Source organism: Protopterus annectens, chromosome 6.part0 (assembly GCF_019279795.1).
Source record: "Protopterus annectens isolate FY-2018-M chromosome 6.part0, PAN1.0, whole genome shotgun sequence".
Lineage (NCBI taxonomy): Eukaryota > Metazoa > Chordata > Ceratodontiformes > Protopteridae > Protopterus > Protopterus annectens.
In genome coordinates, this window is record NC_056737.1 from 1864229796 (window position 1) to 1864257341 (window position 27546).

Consider the following 27546-nt stretch of genomic DNA (forward strand, 5'->3'; position numbering starts at 1 on the left):
ATGTTCCCATTCCGAGGGCCAGCAATATGCGTCTCTTCCAGCAAATAACAGAATACCCTGAGGTAGTGGATGCAATAGACTGCACGCATATATGCATCAAAGCACCAGCCGGTGAGCGGGGTAGGGCCTACATTAACCGCAAGGGCTTCCCCTCTATCAACTGCCAGGTCATGTGTGATGCCCAGGGCATAATAATGAATGTGTGTGCCGGCTGCCCTGGAAGCTACCATGATTCCCATATTTGGCATCTGACGCAGCTGTACCAGACATTTGCCAATGGGGACATCCCACATGGTCACCCAGTGGGGGATGTTGGCTATGCACTGGAGCCATGGCTGATGACACCCATCAGAAATGCACAGACACCTGAACAGGAGTACCATAATGAGGCACACGCACAAACACGAAATGTAATCGAGCGTGTGTTTTGTTTGCTCAAGTCATGGTTCTGGTGCCTAGACACATCTGGTGGAGCCTTGCAATACTCAGCAACTACATGTACATAAATTTTCATGGTATGTGCCATGCTACATAATATGATTCTGCAAAAACAGCTGCAGCAGGACCAGTGTAGGCCTGGGCCAAACAGCCCCCCACCATTGCCAAGGCCATCACAGGCAGAGCGTGACTCGGAGGAGGAACAACCTGAGCCTGCCCCAGTAGGCAGAAGGAGGTGTGCCCAGTATGCCTTGGCCTTGGCAAAGAGGCAACGCATAGCACATACACTGGCTCAGTAGGAACCCTGGAAATGATACTTCTCTCTGACTCCCACATATAGTGAAAGGGATGCCTAAGTTGACACAACCTGCTTTCAAACATGTGCAGGGAGTGTAGTATGTGCATCCGACATAGGCAGCCCAGCAGCACCACCTGAGGCATAATTGCCATGTGTTAAGCAATGTAAGGTAGTGCTAAACAGCATTTACCACCATGTAGTGTATGCAAACTTGATGACCTTGAGTATCATCCTACCCTCACCAAGCATGATACCACAATATGAAGACAAGATGATCAATTACAACAATTGGCTTAAGTATTGGTGTCAGTGAAAGGGGATCCAATGCCTGTCAGCCTGGGATGATATGCTCGACAAGACATGATACTTTGCTAGGGATGGCTTAGACCTGTCACCTGTGGCCTTTTGGATATTGCCAAAGGCTCTTGTCACCCTCATAGTGCCATTTTTAGGTAAGGCTCAAAAGACAAACCCACCTCCATAGGTATCACGAGGGATAAGAAACTAGAAGTAATGCTACTCAATGGCAGAAGTCTAAACCACAAGATGCATGCACTCCAAACTCTCCTCAGCATGGAGAATGTTGATATCTGTGCAGTAACAGAAACCTGGCTCAAGGCTCCCAAGAGCACCCTAGCACTAACAGGTTACACCTCATACCATGCTTTACAGCCACAAAACATGGAACAAACTAGAAAAGGAGGGTGAGTATCAATATTTGTCAAAGATACCCACACCCCCAGGTTGGTGGCACAGCATGAAGCATCAGAGACTATCCATGTGCAACTAACAGTGGGTAAAACCACCTTCCAGTTCATAGCCTGCTATAGACCACCCTCCTAAACCCAGGAACCACACTTGGCCGACTGGAGAACACATGAAAATATGAAGGTCTCCCCAAACACCATTATATTGGGTGACTTCAACTACCCAAACATAGACTGGGAGCATTACCCTAGCTCCAACACCTTAGCCCAAACGTTCCTAGAATTTATAAACTCAAATGCTATGGAACAACTTGCTACCACTCCCACAAGAGGGGAAAACATACTGGACCTGATCATCACCAACATGGGGACTCTATGCTCAAGACCAGAAGTGTATCCCTCACTGGTAAGATCAGACCATAGAGTAATCTCACTGGATATTCACATCCCGACCCCAGCCCATGGCCAAAAAACCACAGTGAAAAATTTTCACTAAAGCAAATGTCACACTCTTCCAAACTGAGGTGGAATCCTTCACAGCCCCTGTGCCTGTGGAAAATATGGCCCAGACCTCAGAACCCTTTATAAATGCATTCTATGAACACCTTCAGGAATGCATGGATCATGCAATCCCAAATAAAAACAAGACCCAATCCTCCAAAGGCAGGCATCCTGTCTGGTGGACCCCAGCCATAAACAAACCGTACAATACAAGGATGAAGCTACTATATGATAGAGAAAAATCTCAAAAAGGGAAGGCATCTCTGATCAGTATTATTAAAAAACTACCACCACATATAAAATCATCTAAGGTCATCTTTGAGATAAAAATTGTATAGGACACTAAGGAAAATCACAAGGCTTTCTTTAGTTATGGTAGGAACCTGGGTGGGAATTCCCAGATATGTTCAGAATTAGTCCAAAATGATAAACAATACACCAAACCCACAGACATTGCCAACATCCGAGCTGACAGGTTCAGTGCAAACTTCTCCCCCCTCCCCACCAAAAGGGCAAATTTCTATCCCAGCAGAGTGCTGTCCCCCTGACATCTCAGATACTCTGGTAACAGCCAGCCTCTCCAAAGCAAAACACACAGCATCAATGGGACCAGACGGTGACCTGGGCTGTGTCCAACATGAACCCCGAGAAGAATTGAACACAAACATAAAACCACTGTTCAATCTCAGCCTTACCACAAGATATGTACCCAAAGAGCAGTGTACAGCAACAGCGGTCCCTCTCAACAAAGGTGGTGCCTTAATGGATACTGCAAACTATTGCCCCAGAAGCCTGACTAGCTTGGTCTGCAAAGCTATGGAAAGGATCATCATGGACCTCAGAAATAAATATATTGGGGACCTACAGACACTGGATCCTACCCAGTTTGGCTTTGTTAAGGGCAGATCCTGCCTCTTAAACCTGGTTGAGTCATTTGAAACAGTCACCAAGGCCATTGATGAGGGGATGGTGGTCCACACAGCCTACCTGGACCACGCAAAAGCCTTCCATACAATATCCCACTTGGTCATTATAGATAAGCTCACCAGCTTCAATATAAACCCCTATGTCACTAGATGGGTAGCAAACTGGCTCAAGGACAGAACCCACATGGTCAGAAATGCTGGAGCCATGTCAGACCCCAAACCAGCTACATGTGGCATCCCACAAGGCTCAGTCCTGGGACCTCCCTTGTTTGGTATATATTTCTCAGAGGTACAGGTCAACACAGAAGGACTGTGGCTGAATAAGTTTGCTGATGACTGCAAACTGGGTGCCATAATCGACCCTCCAGCTGACACAAGCATCCTACAAAAGGGCCTCATAGAAACAGAGAACTGGTGTCAGAGACATGCCCTCAAGCTAAATTCAAAAAAGTGTATAATCATCCCCTTTGGCAAAAACTAAGTGCCCACAAATTACCACATAGGTGGTAACCCATTAAGTATGGAAGAAGTGATAAGGTACCTGGGGACCCAGGTTGATAGCAATCTCTCATTCGACAACCACGTGGCCAAAGTGTTTAGAAAAACATTTAATATAGACCACCTAATCATGAAGGTATTCACATCTAGATCAGGGGAGGTCATCGTGCCTCTTTACTCATCCCTCATAAGGCCCATAATTGAGTACAATGCCCCTTGTGGGATGTACCTTATCAGACATCTGCAGCAGCTGGAAAGACCACATAAGTACCTCACCAGGAGGATCAAAGGGCTCAAACAGATGCCATTTGCTGCCCGGTTAAAAAACTGCAGCTCCACTCAGTAGCATACCACCTTCCCAGAGGCGATCTGTGCCTGATGTATAAAGCCATGTCCAACCTGGAATCAATGGACATGCTGCACCACGGAAAATCCGAATCCCATCAAGCTATGCGCTCAAGAGACCTGAACCTCAGGACTGAAATAAATAGGGCATGCTGGAGTGACAGAATCATAACCTAGAGGCTCCCTCCACTCTTGAGTAAACTCCCACTCCAGGTTAGCCAGAGTCCCTCACTGACTCTCTTCAAGAGGAATCTTGATGAGTGGATGGGAGATTGTAGGTTTATCCTGGGTATCACTTCTATGTCACTGTAAGACAGAGGCACAGTATACTAACCTTGAAAAATGTCATGGCAAACTCCACTTAAAATGTATGTTGAAAGCCAAACACACTCTGGCTAGGATTATAAATGCCCTAGGGAAGATAGCCTAGAATGAACCTATGAGCAGAATCACACACACCAACTAGTACAACTGTGGTCAATGTGGAGTAATGTTTGGCAATGTCTACCCAAGTTGGTGAATACACAGCAATGTTGGACAAGCCTGGTTTAAGTAGGCCATAGCTGAACAAAATGCAACATTCTCATAGTTGCCCAACTGGCCCTTAACCAGTCTGGTCTGCTCAGTATGAACATTTAAAGCAGTGATGGGACTCAAACCCATGACACTGTGCACCATAGTGAAAGTACTGAACCACTTCACCATGACAGTATTGCAGTGTTCAGCCAGTATGAAAGAATGTGACAAGTCTTTGCAAACTATCCCATGGAAACCCTGCAGGCACAGCATAATCCCTGCTGAGTTATGACACAAAGGAGTCTGGCAGTAAGAACACAACATGACTTCCAACACACACAGTATAAATGTCAATATTGGTCATGTTCACACACAACCACAAATGTAGTGGACTTCAGATCATAACATATGGAAAGGTCACACTGGGCATGCTCACACACTTGGATAAATGAGACATATGTCAGACCACAAACCATGGAAAGCCTGAACTGGGCATACTCACACACTTAGGCCATGTCTGAGTATAGCAGTCGGCCACACATATCTGGCAGTTGTATGTGTTAAGCCAGGAACCTCCCATGATCCAGCAATCCGCCCTGTGCACATAGTTAAATGACAACAGACACATATATTAATATACTGGAACCCTGTCATGATCAAACATGTTACGCAGATACACAAGTTGTTCATAGAAACTGGGAAAGCTATGGCAGTAGAGACCTGCAAACAGTATCAGAAACAAACATTGTGCATCCTGAACATAAACATAAGTGCAGAGGTCAATACTAGGCTGTCTGCCCTAGGGAATTCATAAGCCTAGGCAGAGTGTATTTGGCGTCCACCTCCCCAGTAGAGTTGCCTACTGTGCCTCTGTAAAGTAGGTCACAGAAGGCACCCTTTAAGGCTCTGTCAAGCAGGGACACAGTGGAGATCCCAGGGGTGAATTTGCAAGTTCCCATCCATGTGGCTGGATTTTGCTGGAAGAGGGTTGGCAAGGGGCTATGTCTAACTCTAATTGGGATTCAATTACAGAGTGAGGGGAGCCTCTGGGTAATGAATCTGTCCCTGCAGCATGTCCTATTTAGTTTTGTACTGAGGTTTAAGTCCCTGGAGTGTGTAGCTCTAAGGGTCTTGGATGTTATGAGGTGGAGCATGTCCATTACTTCTGGGTTTGACATGACTGTGTACGTCAGGCATAGATTACCTCTGAGTAGGCATTAAGCAACTGAGTAGAGCTGGATATCCTTTAGTTGAGCTGCATAGGACATCTGTGTGTAGCCCATGATCTTCTTGGAGAGGTACTGTTGTGGTCACTGTAGTTGCTGCAGGTGTTGGGTAAGGTACACCCCAAAAGGGGCATTGTAGTCAAACATGGGCCTGATGAGTGACTAGTAGAGGGCCACAATGACCTCCCATGATCTACATGCACACCTCCATGTGATAAGGAGGGCTATATAAAGGTCTTTGCAATGACTCTGTCAATGTGATTAGCAAAGGAGATGTTACGATCTATGTTGATCCCCAAATCTGTAAATACATCTTCTGTTCTTAATGGATTACCACTTATGTGGTAATTTGTGTGCACCTTGTTTTCCCCAAAGGGGATGACTATGCATGTCTTAGCATTTAGCATGAGGCCATGGCTCTGTCAACAAGCATCCATCTCTGTGAGACCCTTATGGAGGAAGCATGTGTCAGCTGCAGTGTCGCTTATGGCCCCTGGTTAGCAGTCATCTGTGACGTTTGTTAGACATAATCCCCCCGTGTTAGTCTGAACCTCAGAGAAGTACATACCAAACAGGACAGGTCCCATAACTGAGCCCAGTGAGACACCAGTTGTAACTGGTCTGGAATTGGACATGGCACCTGCAATTCTGACCATGTGGGTTCCATCCCTGAGGCAGATAGCAACACATCTAGTGATATAGGGGTTGCGATTTAAGCTGGTAAGCATATGTATGATGCCTGAGTGGGGTATTGTGTTGCAGGCTTCTGCAAGGTACAGGTAGACTGTGTGAACTACCTTGCCCTCATCCATGGCTTCAGTAATCATTTCAAAGATATGAACTATGTGTAAGAGGCAAGATCTGCCCTTAACAAAGCTGAATTGTGTATGATCCACTGTCTGGAGGCTCACAATGTTTTTGATTATGACTTCCATGATAATACGCTCCATAGCTGTTTCTACTACACTTGTCAGGCTTATGGGGTGATAGTACCTGTGGTCCGTTGTGGCACCACCTTTGTGGAGTGGGAGCACTGTATCTGTATGCCATTCTCAGGGTACATATCCTGTAGTAAGGCTAAGTTGGAACAGTGACTTAATGTGAGTGTTCAGTTCTACTCAGAGCTCGTGTAGGACACAGCCTGGGACACCATCCAGTCCCATACATATGCTGTGTTATTTGCTGTGGAGAGGGCACCTTTCACCTGTGCATCTGTGATGTCAGGGAGGTTACATTCATTTGGGATGGGCATCTGTACCCTTGGGGGGTAATGGGGGGACATTTGTGCAGACTCTGTCTGCCACGGTGTAGGCTATGTCCGTAGGTTTGGCATATTTTGTGCTGTTATGCAACAATTCAGAGCATATCTGGATGTTTCCACACATATTTCTGACATAACTAAAGAAGGCCTTGTGATTATCTGTAGTGTCTGGTCAATTTCACTGTCAAAACTCGCAAGTGATGATTATATGAGGGATTGAAGTGTCTTGACAATACTGTTCAGAGATGTCCTCCCTATGTGGGATATTGCTCTGTTATGTAGTAGCTTCCCCCTTCTGTTGTACAGCTTATATATGGCCGGGGTCAACCAGACAGGTCTCCTGTTTTGGAGGAGTCATGGTTTTATTTGGGATAGCATGATCAATGCATACCTGCAGGTGCTCATAGAATGCGATTGTAAAGGATTCTGCAGATTGGGCTGTATTATCCTCCAGCACGGGGCCTTTGAAGTATTCAACCCCAGTATTCACAAGTGCAAAGTCTGCTTTTGAGAAATTCTTTACAGTGATTTTCTTGGCTGGCTGTGGGGATGGGATATGGATGTCCAGGGAAAGTTGTTTATGGTCTGATCATAACAATGAGGGTTCTACCTCTGGTGTGGAACATAGAGTCCCCATGTTGGTGATGATCAGGTCCAATATGTATTCCCCCTTGTGGCTGTGGTGACTGGTTGGGCCATAGCACATGGATTCACAAATTGTAGTGGCTGTAGGTTGATGTTGTTGAGGCCTGAGTAGTATCCCCAGTCAATATTCGTGTACCTGAAGTCAACCACAATAATGGTGTGTGTGAAGACCTTCATATCCTACACTGTTCCTAGGAAAGCCGAGTGCAGTTCCTGGGTATGGGGGTTGGTCTGAACTACACACCAAACCAAAAGGCAGTTTTGCACAATGGTAGTTGTATATGTATGGCCTGTCATGCTTAGTGCAGTGGTACCAACCCAGAGGTGTATGTATCTGTGATGTATATGGATACACCCCCTAGTTGTGCTGTGTGCTACAAGTCCTGTGGTCACAAAGCATGGTATAGAACATAACCTGGCAGTGCCAGTGTGCATATGTGACCCTGAACTAGGCATCTGTTAATGCACAGATATTGTTTTCCCCATACTGAGGCATAGTAAAAGATGTACATTCCTCTTTGGAAAGACTGATGATGTCAGCACCCTATAAATACAGCAGGAGAAGAAAAATCATCCAGTAATGCGAATAGCGCTCTGCACTAATGCGTCTCTCTCAAGTATCATAATATAGATAGGTAGGGGGTTGAATCGTGCAAATGCTGTTTGTGTGTATGCATGCAATTCTCTGTGAAAGAAATAACCTCTTTGAAGACTGGGATAACACACTAAAAGGATGTACATTCCTCTTTGGAAAGACTGATGATGTCAGCACCCTATAAATACAGCAGGAGAAGAGAACTCATCTAGTAATGCAAATAGTGTGCTGTGCTAATGCGTCTCTCTCAAGTATCATAACATAGTTAGGTAAGGGTTTGAATCCTATAAATGCCATTTGTGTGTTTGTCACACAGTTTGTCAATGTGTTGTGTGTTTTGCTTTTATTATTGTATGACATATTATTATAACAGTAATTTCAATGCACACATCAGGTATGTGTGTGCTACATACAGATATGTACCTGTGACCTTTAATAGTTCCTATGTGTGAAGCCTGCCTCATATGAATACAGTTGTTACCTTTGCCAGCATGTGCCGCAGCTTCCCAGACCTTAGGCCATACATGTATGTTGGTGACAATGCAGGCTACTGCAGTGATCTGTGTCCTAGGCTAACTATGTGACACACACCCATGAAAGCTTTGATAGATTAATGTGGGTGAGGGTTCATGTCTGGAGTATATGTCAGACATGTTAAAACACAGCAAAGTCTGTGAGTGATGGACATCCAGTGTAGGTGTATGGCAACTGTTGCCGATATGCATACAAACACCTTCTTGCTTAGGTGATACACCGAGGGACTGCAGAATACCTTTGGAAATGTGAATATCACAGGATAGACAAGATAACACTTGTCCACATGTACACACCATTACCCGTTCTACATGATGGGTGCTACCACCTACATGGTACTGTTGGAATACTATGTTAAGTACATGCCGATGACAATGCTACAGTTGTGTTACAGCAATACAGCATGGCTTGGACAACAGGTATCTGTCTGTATGATACCCTTGTGGTGGTTAGGTGTGTCATGTGTAGAATGCATTGTAGGCCACTGTATGCATTTGCAGTCGTGGATGGACATACCTGTAGTGTGTTGGCATGTACGTGAGACTGCTATATGCCAAAGAGTATTGTTCCCAGGGATGTGTGGTGCTCAGTAAGAATGGCTACTGGTTTAGTGTAGCACTGCAGGGATATCACTGACACCAGGTTCCTACATCTGTGTATCAGTTGAGGAGCCACCATGTAATGACCACTGAATGTCAGGCTATGTAGGCTGTGCATACTACCAGAATGCAGACCATTGACATTTGGAAACCGTAGCACCCACAGCATACTGTCAAACCATGTCATGTTCCATGCTAACCATGTTCACAAATGTACACCTGCAACTCTGTGCTGCAAACATCACACATGTACTGTCCACACCCTAACACATGCAGGCACAGGTACACACAACAGCCATGTGGTACATGTGCAGACAGTGCACTTTGGGAATTAACACTGGTGTATACAAAACTACAATGACAATCATAGTGTTAATGCATCATGCATACTCGGATATACCCACAACGATATCATTACACTGTACTGTTAACAACATGATAATATTACTACAGTGCTATGTAGTCACCCTGTGCATCAGCACCATGCTATCCTGTTCCTGCATCAATGTTACAGATGGCAGGAGGTGGCACAGTTTCATCATATGCACAGGGTGTGTACTTGGTTTGCCAGAGTCTGCCATTGACACATCCAATCAACATGTATGTGTGTGTGTGTGTTAGTGAGGAACAACAGTACAACATGGGGCAATGTTGATGTGATGTGTGTGTGTATGTGTTAGCCCTAGGTGTTAGCATTATGTGTGTGTGTATGCATGCACACAGTTCCACCATGTGGCTGCCATATACGGGTATTTGTGGACAGCCACAGACTGTACCTGCCAGGTCATACAGATCACTGTCTCTGGCCACCGACATGGTACCTGTGCATGGCAGGGGTGCTACGGACAGTATCAGGTACTAAGCCAGGCTGGGTACTGTCATCAGAGGCAGTGGGTTGTTGACTGGACACATGTGTCTGCTGGGACTGTCCAGAGCCACATGCACGTGGTCTTCTAGGATGGTCTAATGACAGCACAGACCCAGCATTGCTGGGGCTGGTACTGGCACTATGGGAGCGGCTGCGGGTTTGTTGTCGTCCGCGATGACTGCCAGCTGATGATGTTGCTGGCATACATCCACATCGATGCCTCAACCGTCCTGCACTGTCCTGGCTCCTGGACATGTAGTTGTGGAAGAGATCTAATGTGTCCCCCCAATGTCTATCAATGACCTCGCTGATATTACAGATGGCAGCTGCAACGTCACGCATAGTGTCATTCATAGTGGTGCAATGTACTCTAAGCTCCCTCAGACCCTGTCTGGTGTACCGTTCCATATGTGCCTGTGCCTGCATTACAGCCCGGAACATAGCTGAGGTTGAAAGACCTCTGTGGGCACATCTGACAGGGGCAGTACGACCACGGATGTTCCCACAAGAACCCCTGGACATCTGCCTGTGTGGTACCATGTCAGGAATCTGGCCATGGCTGCTGTGAGGGGATGCATGTGCCAATGATACCACACTACCCTGGTCAATGTCCACTGTATGCTGTCCCTCAGCTAAGGACATTGGTGACAATGGATGTATCGGCAGGATGACTGTGCACATTGATGGGGTTGACTGCTGTGTAGTGTCGATTGTCTGACCAACGACAGACCCTGTCACACCTCCCTGTGCCATTACACATGTATCATCATTATCACTATCCCCAGCAGTGGCTTCAGGTTCCCTGCTGCACTCCACCAGAGCAACATCAGAACCTGTGAGAGGAAGATAGGAAACACAGTTTACAATTGTGTACACGATGTTAGCACACATGCACACATGCACACAGGCACACATGCACACATGCACACAGGCATACATGCACACAGGCATACAAGCACACAGGCACACTCCTCAGTACAGCAGATACAAACACAGACACACCTGCAATACAACACATACACAATACTGTTTGAGGGTGGGTGACAGTATCACAAGGAAAAACATCACTGCACATGTGTCAGCATGCAGATTATGTGTTGCACAGGAACATGCAGTGCAAGTGTAGGTAGCCATTGTTAATAACAGTATACGTGTACCTGATGCTTGTGTGTAGTTCAGTGATTGTCTCCACCCTGGGACACAAAGTGTACAAGGACAGAACAATGTTGTGCAAGTGTTACAAGCTGTGGGTGCATATATTTGCACACACAACCCATGATGGTGCTATGCAATGACTGCTATGTGTACTTTTGTGGTCAGTGGAACTGGATGTGGTGTAGCAACGTGAGCCATGATCAACATGCTTCTTGTGGTCAGTCAACAATAATAATGTGTTCAGACAGGCAGCTAGCATGCTGTACCTGAAGTGCAGTAACATGACTACATCCACAATTACACAGCCACTTGTTACATGGGTGTGTAAGGTGGCCAATAGTGAGCATTGCCTAACATGAATGTATTATTTGTTCAAGACTGTTGCACAAAGACATGATATGCCTCTACCCCTCAAGTATATTATGTGTGCTGCGTAGATGATAAGGGGGATACTGAAGGGTGGGCATACAGCAGGTGTCATAATTGGACATGTGCAGCAGGCTAAGGTGTAGTATCTATGCCAAACATGTGTGTGTTGTGTACATGTGTATCAGGTATGCCTATCCAATGTCCAGTACTGTGTTGCCACACATGTGTGTCATGCTCTGTGTATTACATGTGAGTGAGGCAGCTACTGAGAATAATGGGATATGCATAGTCTCACAGCAAACATGCACAGCATGCATTATGCGTAGGTGTGTTACATGTGCACGCACTACACCTCCATATGACATGCACATGTCATTAGCAATAGTATTGTTATTACACACTCACCAACATGGATTGGCTGCCTTGCTGTCACTCCAGAGGGACCTGCAAAAATATGAGAGTGATTGCCAGTGGCCACAACTGTGCCATTGATACTGTGAGTATGATAAAGTACAGTAGTACAACAGTTGGCTTTCACAGGTATACAGATTATACTCAGAATATCAATCTTGCAGAAGAATTGGCAGGTTAACAGCTACACACACAGTACACATCACACACACACATAAACTACCAGTACAGAGAACAGTCAACTACAAATATGGCATGTTACCTGCAAACTCCATTTCAACATGCTGGGTGGCTCCGGCCTCCATGATGACATGTTTGTGGATGTTGTTGTTGTTGGCCTGGTGCCACAACACTTAGGAGGTGCTCCTCCACACTGGTGAGGGGGGGTGTATAGGTACCCCACCACCTGTGGCAAGCTGTTGTCTTTGAATATCAGATGCACGCTGCCGGACATATCTAATTAAATCACTGCAGTGATGGCGTACCTGCTCATATGTCCGGTTATGCATGTCTATGTCATTTACCCGACGGACAAGATCTTGCCACAGTGCAGCCCTCTCATGCTGGTTCTGTCTGGTCCTGGAAAACAGCACAGAGAAATTCTGCACCAGGCTCTGGTGGATCTCCTGATCCTCTGCTGCTGTATAAGGTGGGTTACGCTGATGCACCATCACCCTGGAAGGAAAAGAAAAATATGTGAGCAAGTCATGTGGCACACGTAATGTTCTAATGTACTGATATCACTTAACTGCCATATATAGCATCTGTCTGTCTATCAGGGGATACACATGTTCAATACCACATATCAGTGCTCAGCCCACAACTGTCAGAAAGTGCCTGCCACACTCCATACAACAAACTAGTATACACCAGCACTTGGCACACTGTTTGGGATACAATGCACATCCTCACACTGGGGGTATGTATCAAGCTAATGGATGAAGAATATTGTCATCCCATGCAATGAATGCAATGCACATTTACAGTTTCAATGGTAATCCACCCAAGTCTTTGATGCCATACCCCTACCTGACATATGTGCACAGTTGTTAATATAGCCAGCATACTGCTGTCACAGAGTATACATGCTGCCAGGTACACACACACACATACCCTGTAACACACATGTGATTGAAACCATGGTACAGGCATCATTACACACACATTACACATACATAAAACACACAAATGTATGATGACATAGATGAGCATTAACTGTGTACCTTATAGTACTGTGTGCCCCTACTTACAGATACCTATGCATGAGGTATGTAATCTGTGCAGACTACAGGAAACACACCAGACAGTGTTACCTGGGAATGTGAACATACACCATACTGTAGTGTTTAGGCCTACAACTTCAGGTAGTACAACAGTTCATATGTGAGCTGGATTCAACAGCAGTACCACTTACTGAGCATACATGTATTGCTTCTGCCTACAATGGGACACTGCAGTCATACACAGGGAACTACGGCACAACATATGCCAATCTACTATGTTTGCATCCCGATAACTGACACATCTTTCTCTGGCCTCACACCTAGGACACAAACTACCATGACAGACACAAACTCACGCTAAGCTATCACACCTTTACAGACCTTGCACACAGTCAGTGTCACACTCATTCAACCTCACATATCTGGTATTGCGCTGAGTACATGTGTGTGTGCATTGTGTCATAGGTAGGTACTATGCTATTGGCCCTGGGCCTAGGGCAGCCTATTCATATGCTACCCTGCCCTTTGGGACACATGTAATGTGATTTTACTTGCTCCTGTGAAATGGTTACACAGAAGTGACTCACAGGGCATATTACATATCTCCATAACATTCATCAGGGATATCTATGACATCTACTAATAAGGAGCCTTGTTTGTTAATGCTGGGTGGTTTAGTCCAGGGTATGGCATATTTGTGCATAGGAGCCTCTAACTCCAGCATGTGCTGTTTAGTGCAGTGACAAGGATTAGGGCCCTAGGTCATGTAGGCTGGACGGACTGTGAGGTGTTGCCATGGTAGTTGGCCGACTGGTATGGGTGTGACATAACTCTGTATGTCCAGCAGTGGTAACCTCTGTGTAGGAAGTATGCAAGGCACTCTAGCTGTGGTTTTGTGAGTCAGTCTGCATAGAGAATGTGTTTGAGGGCATTATCAGTCTTTGTTAGGTATGTCTGTGGCCTTTCCACTTGCTGTAGTTCTCATGGGAGGTACATACTGCATAGGACATTGTGAGGTGTAGACGGGTACACTCACTTACATTTCCTAGCTGACACACCTTTTGTGATGACACTTACCATGTACAGGGATTACAAGACTAGTGTGCCACTGTGGATATCAAAGGGGAGGCTATTGTACACCTGTGTCCCATGTTCCCTTCTGACACCTCCAGTGGTAGGCAGGCAACCACCTATGTGGTAGTTAGTGGGTAACGTGTTTTGGAATGGGGTATGGTACTGCAGTATCAACACTGGTGTTCAGTCCATGCCTTGGTCACCAGGCACCTGTTGCAATACATCTGCCCCCATGTCCCCCTCTCTCACTCTCTCTCTCTCTATATATATATATATATATATATATATATATATATATATATATATATATATATATATACATATCCATATATGTATATACATATCCATATAAATATATATATATACAGATATAGATATATATATATATATATATATATATATATATATATATATATATATATATATACGGGTCTATATGACTTGGTCAACAGTTCATATGATCGACTGTTTATTTGGTCGACAGTTCATTTGATCGACAAGCATTTTAGCTATATATATATACACGTACTTAACTATATATATCAACTCCAGGGTCACACAACATTGGGGAAGGGGCAAATGCTTGTCGATCAAATGAACTGTCGACCAAATAAACAGTGAGTCATATGAACTATACTTCCTATATCATAGACTATATATATATATGTATATATATATATATATATATATATACATATATATATATATATATATATATATATATATATATATATATATATACACATATACACACACATATCTATAGACATTATTATCTATCTATATTCTATATCTATATATATATATCTATATGCATATATTATCTATCTATCTATCTCTATCTATCTATCTATCTATCTCTCTCTATCTATCTCTATCTCTCTACTCTATACATTACATATATATATATATATATATATATATATATATATATATATATATATAGATATATATATATATATATATATATATATATATATATATATATATATATAGATAGTGTGTATGTATATATAGTGTATATATATATATGTGTATATATATATATATATATATATATATATATATATAAGTGTATATATGTATATATATATATATATATATATATATATATATATATATAAATATATATATACACACACACACACACACACACACACACACACACACACACTTCTAAACATCCATTGCTGTACATATACATGCACATTTAGGCACATAGACTGCCCATCTTTCATGGTGGGAATATCTCTTCTGAAACAGTTGTGAGACATACCATTCTGTAATGATATTGCACAGTGTTGTGCAGAATGCATTATGCTGTCCTCAGGCTGTATAGCTGTAGCAGGCCTCACTGGCTTAGTCCCACAGACGTTCACCACCACATGACATATATCTGCACTGCATGCTGTTTTCAATGCCATACACTACAACCTACATTGATGTGTGCACATAGCAACCTTCAACTACATATGTATGTCCAGCCTTCACTAACAGTTGCAGTATGTCCCTTGCCCTATGCACATCTGCATATACATATAGATACAGACTGCTAACACATATGGAGGGTTCAGAGTATGTGGATTACCTTTCAGACACATAATTCAGATGCCAGCAAATATATATCTGTTACATACATTACCTTTGTATTTCACACCTCTGTCAGTTGTACCTGTTGATGTGTTGTATTTCTGTATTGTGTGGATTGGTGTCTCTGACAGCTTTTTTCTTTTGGCTTGCTGGCTTGCTTCTTTGCTCTTTTTTTTCTCTCTCTCTCTCTCTCTCTCTCTCTCTCTCTCTCTCTCTCTCTCTCTCTCTCTCTCTCTCTCCCTCCAGTTGCTGCAATGATATTATTGCATGTGTGGACTGGCAGTACAGGCTGCTTTTGTAGGTATCTGCACATGTGCATGTGATGGTCTTTGCACCAATTGGTGGCCAGCATTTAGTAATTGCATGCAGCCTGCTGTGTGGTAATTGCAGTTCTCACTGTGATTTCAGGACACTGCTATAAAATGATAGGTTAGGTAGGCATAGGCCTTTCAGTTTTGCAAGGTGTGGACCATGCTGGTTTGCTGTGGACACTGTTGTGTCAGTCAGAAGGTTGGTATATCTCTCATATCTGAGGCTGTGTTGTAGTCACTGAAATGCATGTTGTACTGAAACCTGGCTGTTGCTTCTTCCAGTTCACTCTTCTCAGTGTGTATGTTAACTCACACCTGCTAATGCTAACACTGTTTACATGGGAGTATATACTTTCCTGTGGGATTTGTGGATTAACTGGCATACAACAGTAGTTCTTGCAATGTCTTGCTATGGCTTTTCTATTTTCCCTTTACATTCACTCCTTGAATGCCTGATATTTGTCTTTACTGGAATGTGTTGCTATGGCTTTCCTATTTTCCATTTACATTCACTCCTTGTAATGCATGATATATTTCTTTCAGCACTAAGTTCTTATATGTCTGTTGTGGCTTGGTGGTATTTCATGCAGTCTGGTGAGCCCAAGGTCTGGGGTTTGACACTTACAAAGGTATTTTATTTTGCTGCTGAGCAGTACTAGGGCCTTGTCATATAGAGAGAATAAGGCACTTTTAAACAGTTGTAAGCGGGAAGCAGGAAGTCAGTGGGGACACCAGCTAGGGATGTGGAGGCTGGGTGTAGGGAAGGTCCATAGCTGCACATTTCTTTAACTGGAATAGCTCTACATATGTTTGACATTTGGTGTGACATTTGAAACCTTCCACCCCTGAGAGAGAGGTGAGGACAACTACGTATATTGTACTAACAATTATGATTATCAGGCACATGCAGTGCTTGTGAACTGCTATACTGTCATTAGTATGTTAGATGGCTACATCCTTTGATATTTCTGTGTTGTACTCCTACATAAGGGCATTCTTGTGGAAGTAATTCTACAGCTATTCGCAGAGTGTGTAACAGCAGACAGGCTGATATGCCTGTGTGTTTCTGACACTTCCAGACCTGAGATACTTTCAGGTATATATTTGACCAGCCTCAGGGAAAGGTACATATCAGTGGGATACACCTGTGATATATTTCAGATATTCTGCAGTTGTGACTGTGGGGTATTTTGAGCATATGTATTACTACACCATTTCTGACATGCAAGTAGTGTCTACTGTAATTTATTGACAGTTACCATTACATGAGATTCCCCACCTTTCTGCCTACTGTTATTACATTTCACAGGGAGTCAGTGGGGCACAGGTAACATTTGTTTGCAAATCAGGGACATCCCTGTAAATCAGTCACAGTTAGGAGGTCTGGCCTCTTACCTATTGAAATATGGCGGTGTTTATCCTGCTCTGATACTGTGTGGGGTTTGTAAGGTGCTACTGTATCATTATTACCTACTAGCATGGCTGTATCTCTTATCACACTCATGTAATGCAATTCCACAAGAATTGCCGGTAAAAATACACAGAACAAGCTTTGTGTAATGGCCTTGCTATTTTCCCTTTACATTCACTCATTGTATTTCATGATATATTTCTTTCAGCACCAAGTTCTTGTATATCTGCTGTGACCCAGTGGTAATACATGCAGTCTACTGTTTCCAAGTCCGGGGTTCGAGACTGACAGGGGTATTTTATTTTGCTGATGAACAGACTACAGGCCTTGTCATACAGAGTGACTAAGGCACTTTTAAGCAGTTGTAAGTGGGTTTGCATGAGTTTGCTTGACGCTTAGCTACGCTTATCTACACAAGCGCACACCTGCTGACTACTGCTTAAAAGTGCTTACTCCTGCTAACACCCGCGCTAATTTCTTTTAAAGAAAAGAAAATGGGGAAATAGGACAGTGGTGAAAAAGGGGGCACAAAGAGGTTAGGACAGTAGGAAAACAAGCTCAGGATGTGCAGGAAGGATGTAGGGAAGGCCCATAGCTGCCCAATTCTTTACCAGCAACAGCTGTGCATATGTTAGAAATTTAGGTGAGATTTGACACCTTCCAACCCTGAGAGAGGGGTGAGGATAACTAAATATGTTGTACAGCCAATTGTAATTATCAGTTTATGTGTCCAGCAGACATGTATGTGAAATGGGCAGCTATGTATGGGGCGTAATTGTTTTGTGGGAACAGAGTGCCCTTTTTTTATTTTTTTTTTCAGGTGAGAGTGGAATGTGAGGTACGGGAAGTAGGTATATTTGGGGAGGTAGGTTGGGGAGGTTAACAGACAAGACAAACAAGATGCATACACTGGCGGAGTATGACACATGTGGGGGGGTAAACACAATTGACGGGGATGGATGTTTGGATATTGCAAGCCCATGAGCCCACAGATTGCAACAGTGGAACTGAGATCCCCACCCATGGGCAGTTACCACTGCGCCTTCATAGCCCAGGCCAGGGCTATGCTGGGGGCTGGATAGGATGGGCAGGCACACCCGTGAGTTGCACCACTCTCACCTCAAGTAGGCGTAGGGGATCAGTCACAGAATGCCTGATCTCACTATGCACCACAGACCAGACCCCATGGAGGGTGAGTGGAGGCTCTCCTCCGGCCACACTTGCAGAGGGGGGATGAGCACCATCCCCTGAAGCGCTTCCACTTGAAGGTGGCACAGGGCCACTGGAGGAGGAGGTCCCGGCCTAGGCACTGGTGCCAGGTGCACTCGCCAGCTGAGGTGTGAGAGGTGGGTCTGCTGGAACCCGCCTTCCCTGTTGTCCTATGTTTAGCAGTATTATATGGCATTTTGGGTTAGTAACAAACAACACCATTCAAAATTAGTTGTAACAGCATGCATCAGTATTCCCATTAACCAAACACACATGAATTCCGAACATTGAGCAGCAAGCATAACACATGCATATTTAGAACAACAGTGGACATTCCAACAGCATGCAGGGTTCATTGGTGGCAACAGGCCATCAGGTTTGGATATGTGAACAGGGCACATGCATCAATGTACATGCAGATATGTATAAACCAACAGGACAAATGTCCATGGGAATTAATTGTGAATACACATACCCAGTTTGGTGTGGAATGGCATCATTTGTGAGAATAGGGTAGGGTGTAGAAATATTACAATAACAACTTAAACTACCTATACATATACTGTACATTCCTAATAGATGCAGATATATATCTCCTACATGTATTAGTACATTTTCCTGTATGTAACCTTAGGAATGTTGGTGATGGGGAATGTTACTGCTACATTTATATACATTCCATTTTTATTCATATATGTTCATATCTGGCTGTGTTCAGGTAAGGCATCCTGCTACATTTGATTTATATGGGTCTAGACAACTGTGGATGCTCAGCATTTCATACAACCATACTATCTCCATAATGCAAGGGTACAGCAACATATCCAAATTGTGGGACGGACACAGTCCAGGTACTGTACTTTATTAAAAACATTTCACTCTTTGGTTGTGGCTGTCTCATACATTTCATTATGTTGTGAATGTAGTATACCTTTATTCCAGACTTTTTACAGCTTTCTTGGGAGCTTCAAACTGTCTTTCTCACACTCTCTCACTTATTTTATATTTACATTTCAGGATGGTACTTAATTCTAGGCTTTATTAACATTTATTACTGGGTTACAACAATCCTTTCCAGCTAACTCACTTATTTCATATGGCAGAATTTACAAGGATGTATTCGACACTTGTCTATCCTTTGTTGATTTATTACAACACTCATTTTCAGGCTGAAGCAGTTAACTGATATTACAATACAGGTGGAAACTCTATTTGAGACTTGTTTAATCTTTATTACTGGATTGCAATACTCTTTTCCAGGCTGCATCACTTATCTAATCTTACAATACTAGCAGAATCTTTCTTCTAGGCTTATTTGACCTTTAGTACTGGGTTACAACACTGAACTCTTTTACAGGCTGTCTCACTTATATTCTATAACAATACCAGCAGAATAATTACTAACCTGCCTGGTGGCACAACCTTGCCAGCCTATCAGCATAGGCTTGCCGATTCGCGGAATGAACACCTGCAGCTGTAATATAAATGAAGGAATATTGGAACATACCTATCCATACTATAGGCTAGGATAGCATTTATTACATACTTAATTACATGGATACTTACTCAGTAGTGGGGCATTAGGCATTTGACGGGCTTCCTGGATCCATCTGTTCAGTTGGTCCTCCTTTCGTCGCTTCAGGTCTGCATGGTGGTGAGGGAACTGTTCACCAGTCCTCAGAATGCTTGTGGTACTGGTGAGACCATGTGCCAACTGGTTCCACACCTCTGCCTTGTATGCTCCCCATTGAACCTGGCCCTGCATGAGTTGGCCTTCATGATGGTGGGCTAGGAGCCACACCATATATTTTGACTCCTCAATGCCCCACCTTTGTGCTCTAAAGTGATTTCCCCCTCCTGCACCTGCCATCCTGACTGCAAATGGGTACCACAATCAGTTATGGTGTGTATTCCCTCCTATGGGGCTTATATATGCTGGTTTTCCCGCACTTATCTGTGATTGGCCATTTTGGATATTTCTCAGCTTACAGCAAACCTGCTTTGTCATGGTTATATTTTCATTCATTCCTATATGTATGGTAATACTGTATTTCTAAGTACAATTGTCATGGCTTAGTGGTTCTGTACTTTGACTATGGTGCACAGTATCCCGGGTTCGACCCTTGTCATTACTTTTTTATTTTACTACTGTCTAGACAGACTAGGTGGTGTGTTTGTGTAAAGGCGACTTTGCTACAGCTTGCCCAATGTTGCCCGACGGTAAGCTGGTTGGCACGCTGCACAGCTCCACGCAAACGGCTTACACTGGGTAACGTGTTATTTAGCTATAAGCACTCATATTAAGCTGGGTGAAGCGCTGCCCAGCTACGGGCACTCATATTAAGCTTGTTAAAGCGCTGCTCAGCTACGGGCACTCATATTAAGCTTGTTAAAGTGTTGCTAAGCTATGGGCAATTATGATCCTTTTTTTATGTATTACATCGGCTTTTTCACAAATACATGGGCCATTTCATTACATTTTACTTAAATTATAGTTATATATGTCAAGGGATTGTTTCATACTTATTTAAATAAAAATGAAGAATGATATTGTGGGTGCTCGAACCGTGACTACCTCCTCTTTGGCCAATGTCTCTACCACTACGCTATTGCTACTTGGCTTAATTTGCATATTTAGATCTTATATACTTTTCAATGTCTGCTAACTGTGGCTGAGTGAAGGGCATACCCGCGCAAACGAGCGCAAATGTGGGCAAACATTTTGGAAATTATAAAAAAAAAAGGAAACTGCTAGTTTTACATTTTACACATTTTCAGTAGGGTTTAGTCTGTGGGGATGTGTGGTGTTGTGTTCCTTGACATTTCAGCGGACTCGCTCATGGGTGTTTACTTTCAGGACTCTGACTCTTCTGGGGGCGTGTCCCTTTGCTGTATTCGGTAATCAGACACGCCCCCTACTTTCTTACACGGACCGTGTTAGACTAGGGTATGATTCAGCATGCCCTCATGAATATGCATGGCATGCTGACATCATACCATTCAACTGCAGCCTCCGTGTAAGACATATTAAGTCTTACACGGAGGTTTAATGAATCCAGCCCATTGTCTTTCTGCTAATAAGATACTAATTTACTTACTTGAATTCTGCTACACATTTCTGGTGTTATACCATAATTATAGAAAACACGTCATCATTCCTGCTGCTTATTAGTGTTCATGACATTTCACAATTACTAGACTGGTTGACTGAATAACTGATCTACTTTTGTTGGCTGGATTACTTCCACTAGACATGTCTTTCTTTCAGGGGAAATCTAAAGGCAAATTAAGAGAAGAACAATAGAACTATTGGTTTGTCTTTGTAGATATTTTTACATGTGATGTAAATCATATGTATTTTTATGTATAGAAGTAAAAATCAAATTTCCATTCACTCTTTTTTACATAAGTGCCATGAGATCTTACATCCACATGAGCTAATACCAGCGGAGGCAGATGGGGCCACTGTCGCATCCAAAGGACAACATATTTACATCCATACTGCTGTGCAGTGATAGTGCTGAAAAATTGATCTGAGCACATATTGTGAAAACAGAACTGATTGTATTTAGATGTTATACATGCTTATTTGTTGATTAGATTGCAACATCAGCTGACTGATTCTGTCTGCAGTTATCAATACTTACAGAACAGCAAAGCCATGGCAAACAACAGTACTGCTTCCATTATTAAAGTTTTATGTACTCTGTTGTGCCAAATCATAGGGCTTGCTTTTAGCAACTTGTAATATTCAGTTTTCAAAGAAAAAGGTGATATGCATATTGATATAATGTTGATTTAATGTTGCACCACTGCTTCACAAGAAAACTGACAAAAAAATGTCATAAGTACAAAATCACTAGTAGATGCCATATATTTCATTTAGAACTCAAATATCTTTTTACAGCCTTACACAACTGTGAGGAATAGTTATGCCATGGTGTATTCATTTTAATAATAATATAATATTTGTAACAAAGATGTGTTATATTTTTGAATTTCAATATATGTAACATTATTTTTAAACACTGCAAACACAACAGGCGAGAGTGCCATATAGTGTTATTATAATCTGCTCATCAATGCAAAGCACAGTTATAGTTTTGGTAGTAATAACGGCAATCACTCTAGCTGACTTGAAGTGAAGGGGCTTCAGTTTTTTTTTTTTTTTTCAATTTAATGGCTACAAAGCATAGAGAGCTTTAAAGTCTTACAGTTATCAAATTCACTGACTAAAAGAAAGTCTGTAAACACTCTGGATAAGGCTTATGATACTGATTTTTTATGTACAGCAAAATGTATATTTTTCTGCTGTCAGCATTTTTCACTGATGACTAATGCAAGTTAGCTTGTCTGCACAATAATTGCTCATGCATATTGTACAATGTGCATGGATTTTTACTAAATGAACAGTGTTTAAACTGCTGGCTTTTGTAAAAGTGTACTACTTAATGTGTGTTCATCAACCTACACATTGCACTAACTACCCCCTATCATTTATTTATGTATGTATGTATGTATGTATGTATGTATGTATGCATGTATGCATTTATTTATTTATTTATGCATTTGTTGACAGAGGTAGAGCACTGTTAGGACCATTTACAGGCTCTGAATGGGAGAATAGGAAAAGGAATAGTTATTATAGCAAAAAATTGTAAAAACAGAAGAAATAATAGTAACAGGGAAAGTAGTAAAGAGGTCAAATTAATCACACCAGATTTAATAATTTTCAACAGTACAGAATATACTTTATTTGGAAGCATACATTTATGACATCAGCATGGAATGACTAACACAGGCTGAAATTCGCAGACAGCTTGCATAATACTCATGCTGTTTAAGTGGTTTTCATAGTATGCAGGTGAGTCCTATTACAAACATCCCTTGTTGCTCAGTAGAGCAGACTTGCAGTGGACATCTTTAGAACCAGGCACAAAGGGTGTAGACCGAGGACATGCTCTATTCAGATCAGTTCATTGCACTTTTGGTGCATTGCTCTGTAAAGGCTCTTGTGTGATTCATAAATCCCAGTATTATGTAAGACCCACAAAGATTAGGGCTAAAATGCATATGTGTATGTGGTAATTTAGCCATGTACACCAAAGCACATTTATGGGAGTATCATAACAGGATAAAGCAGAGCAGCAGCATCCTACTGAGACTGTGTGTTTGTGTGTGTGTGTGTCTGCATGCTCTGTGTTTGTGTGTCTGTGTTGGTTCTGTGAGTGTAAGTGCATGTGTGTGTGTGTGTGTGTGTGTGTGTGTGTGTGTGTGTGTGTGTGTGTGTGTGTGTGTGTGTGTGTGTGTGTGTGTGATGTGTGCACCTGTCAATCTAGGTAAGTGGTGCAGAGTAGTGTGCAAGTGTGTGTGTGTGTGTGTGTGTGTGTGTGTGTGTGTGTGTATGTGTGCATCTGTGTTTATGTGTCTGTGTTGGTTCTGTGAGTGTAAGTGTGTGTATATGTTTTTATGTGCAAGTGTCTTGTGTGCATGTGTAGGAGTGGGGTATCTTACCTTGAAAAGTGTAAATGTCTGTATGTACCTGAGGTGGGAGATAAGTTAAGCACAGCTATGACTTATGTTAAAGGTACCTGAACTTCTTGCATGCACAGGTTGGTAGGGTGCAAGTTGAAGATTTGCCCAAAACTGCTTAGCTGAGTGATTCATAGTCATGCAAGTCCTATTTTTATGAAATGTTTTGTCATCTTTTTTGTGTACATTTATGACTCTCATTAAATCAGAGAAGCACAATGCAGCCTCTGTACAAGCCATGTTACAATTCCATACATCAAGACTATAAATTTCACACACTCTTTACACTTTTCTTCTTCTTATCCTAAACAGTTCTGAGTATGTTAATGACTAGAACTCAACAGATAAGTGGCCTAGCACTGAGGTTTATATTTAACTACAATATATGGTGAAGCTATGCAATAACTAGTAACTGAAAGGATCAAACTCATGGTTTAATGACATTGCTTGTGCTAAGCAGATTTTAGGCTCAGGTTTGTAGCTCAACCAATAACCAGTGATCAATTTCTTAGCTAGAAAAGATGTGATTTTGAATTACTTCCTTGCCCCTTTCGGAACAAGGTATGCAGACATTGTGCATGGGATCTATTAGTGTCTCAGCCTTTTAAACATGACTATTTGTCTAATGGTATATGGTTCTAGTGTTTTACCTTCTTAACCAGAGGTCAGTGTTACTGTTGTAAATATGTTATCAACTACATCAGCACCATCACTTAGGAAATGTGTCTCTGACTATTTCTGCCTTTCTTTTGTCCTGCATCATTCTTAGTAGTTTGGGCTGTCCTAAGAAGAAAAAAAATATTTGCCTGTTTTGCTATGCTGTGCCACAGTTGTAACATTAATTATTATTATTTCACTGCATCAAGTTTGGCCTTGAACTTTAAATTGTTTTTCTAAACTGTTTATCAGTATAAATTGATAACATCGGCTTATGTTTTCCACTGCACAGATATATACAAAGACACACACACACACACACACACACACACACACACACACACACACACACACACACACACACACACACACGCACACTACAGATAAATGTATGCTTTGCACCCTTGGAGTTAACCAATAACTAACTCAAAAATTAGCTGTTCTGCTCCAGAATAACACTAGGGTATTCAATGAAACAACACAATGCTCTCTTTCTTATTCACTTATCTTGAGCAGTATCAGAAACCCAGCTGCATCATTTATCATACTGTTTTCCCTGTAATTCTGGTTAACTCAGTAATGACGCCAAATACTTTCATTACTGGAGACTAATTATACTAGTTTTACTAGTATGTGCAGGGACACATAGCAAGTAAGAAAATCTCCTTCTAGGATATTATTAAAAGAAGTAATATACTTATTATGCTACTGCCTTGGTGAATAGTCCTTTGCAGTTTGAAGGCCCTGGGGTTGAATAATGATGTCTAGCCATTGTCTGTCTGAAATGTTCATGTTCTTTAAGTGCCTGTCTCTTTTTTCTCTTTATGTGTTACAGTTTCTTGCCTTGTCACACTCCAAAAATATATTTTTTAATTGGCTACACTAATATAAAAATAAAAAAATGTACAACAACCTGATTGCATAAGTGAGCACACCCATAAACTATTACTTTGTTGAAGCACTTTTTGATTTAATTACAGCATTCAGTCATCTTGGATAGGAGTCTATCAGCATGGCACATCTTGACTTGGCAATATTTGCATACTCTTCCTTGCAAAAGCACTCCAAATCTGTCAGATTATGAGGGCATCTGTTGTGCACAGCCCTCTTCTGGTCACCCCACAAATTTTCTTTTGGATTTCGGTCTGGGCTCTGACCGGGCCATTCCAAAACTTTAATTTTCTTCTGATGAAGTCATTCTTTTATTGATTTGGGTGTATACTTGGGGTCATTGTTGTGTTGAAAGGTGAAATTCCTCTTCATCTTCAGCTTTCTAGCAGACACCTGAAGGTTCTGGGCCAAAATTGACTGGTATTTGGAACTGTTCATAATTCCCTCCGCCTTGACTAAAGCCCCATTTCCAGCTGAAGAAAAGCAACCCCAAAGCATGATATGATGCTTCACCATGGGGATGGTGATCTTTTGGTGATGGAAGCTGTTGTTTTTGCGCCAAACGTACCTTTTGGAATTGTGGCCAAAAAGATCAACCTTGGTCTCATCAGACCATAGCACATTTTCCCACATGCTTTTGGGAGATGATGTATTGTTTTGCAAATTTTAGCTGAGCCTGGATGTTTTTCTGTGTAAGAAAAGGCTTCCATCTTGCAACCCTACCCCATAGCCCAGACATATGGAGAATATGGGATATTGTTGTCACATGTAGTATACAACCAGTACTTGCCAGAAATTCCTGCAGCTCCTTCAGTGTTCCTGTAGGTTTCTTGGCAACCTCTCTGACCAGTTTTAGTCTTGTCTTTTCATCAATTTTGGAGGAACATCCAGTTCTTGCAACGTCACTGTTGTCCCATATTTTCTCCACTTTTTGATGACCGTCTTCACTGTGTTTCATAGTTTATCCAATGCTGTGGACATTTTTGTACCCTTCTCCTGACTTATACCTTTCAACAATGAGATCCCTTTGATGCTTTGAAAGCTCTGTGTGAACCATGACTTTTGCTGTAGCAGGCAACTGAGTAAATGTCAGGAAAATCCTACTAGGACAGCTGAACTTTATTTGGGGTTAATCAAGTCTCTTTAATAAATGGGGGGGGTGTACCCAAGAAGACTGAATGCTGTAATTAAATCAAAAGGTACTTCAACAAGGTCTTAGTTTAATGGTGTACATACTTATGCAACCAGGTTAGTGTACGTTTTTTAATTTTTATATTTTTCTCCCCAACAGATCTGTTTGCTTTTCAAATGTTGAAGAGTTTGAATTCACTTTTCTACTTTAACACCTAATTAAACTAAATTAGATTACACCACCTTCACCTTTTTATTTATATTTGGCTGCCATCTTCTGCTGATATCCATCCTTATTTTATTCATTCATTCATTTATTCATATTTGTATATTGAAGTAGTTCACTGATCTCAAAAGACAATTTGCAGGCACAGCCTGGGTGAATGAACAAAACATATTTAGAGATACAAGGATATGCTATAAAACATATACATATTTACTGATGCAAAAATACGCTACAACATTTAGGTCAAGAAGCAGTTTAGTCAAAACTTGGTTGGAAATGGAATTATGCTTAACAGAGCTTTTTGGATAAGATGTAGCCATAATGACTGAGGCAGTTTATGCTACAGGGATAACAGCATATCATTATATGGAGTGGTATGAAAACATCAGAGGAGGTATT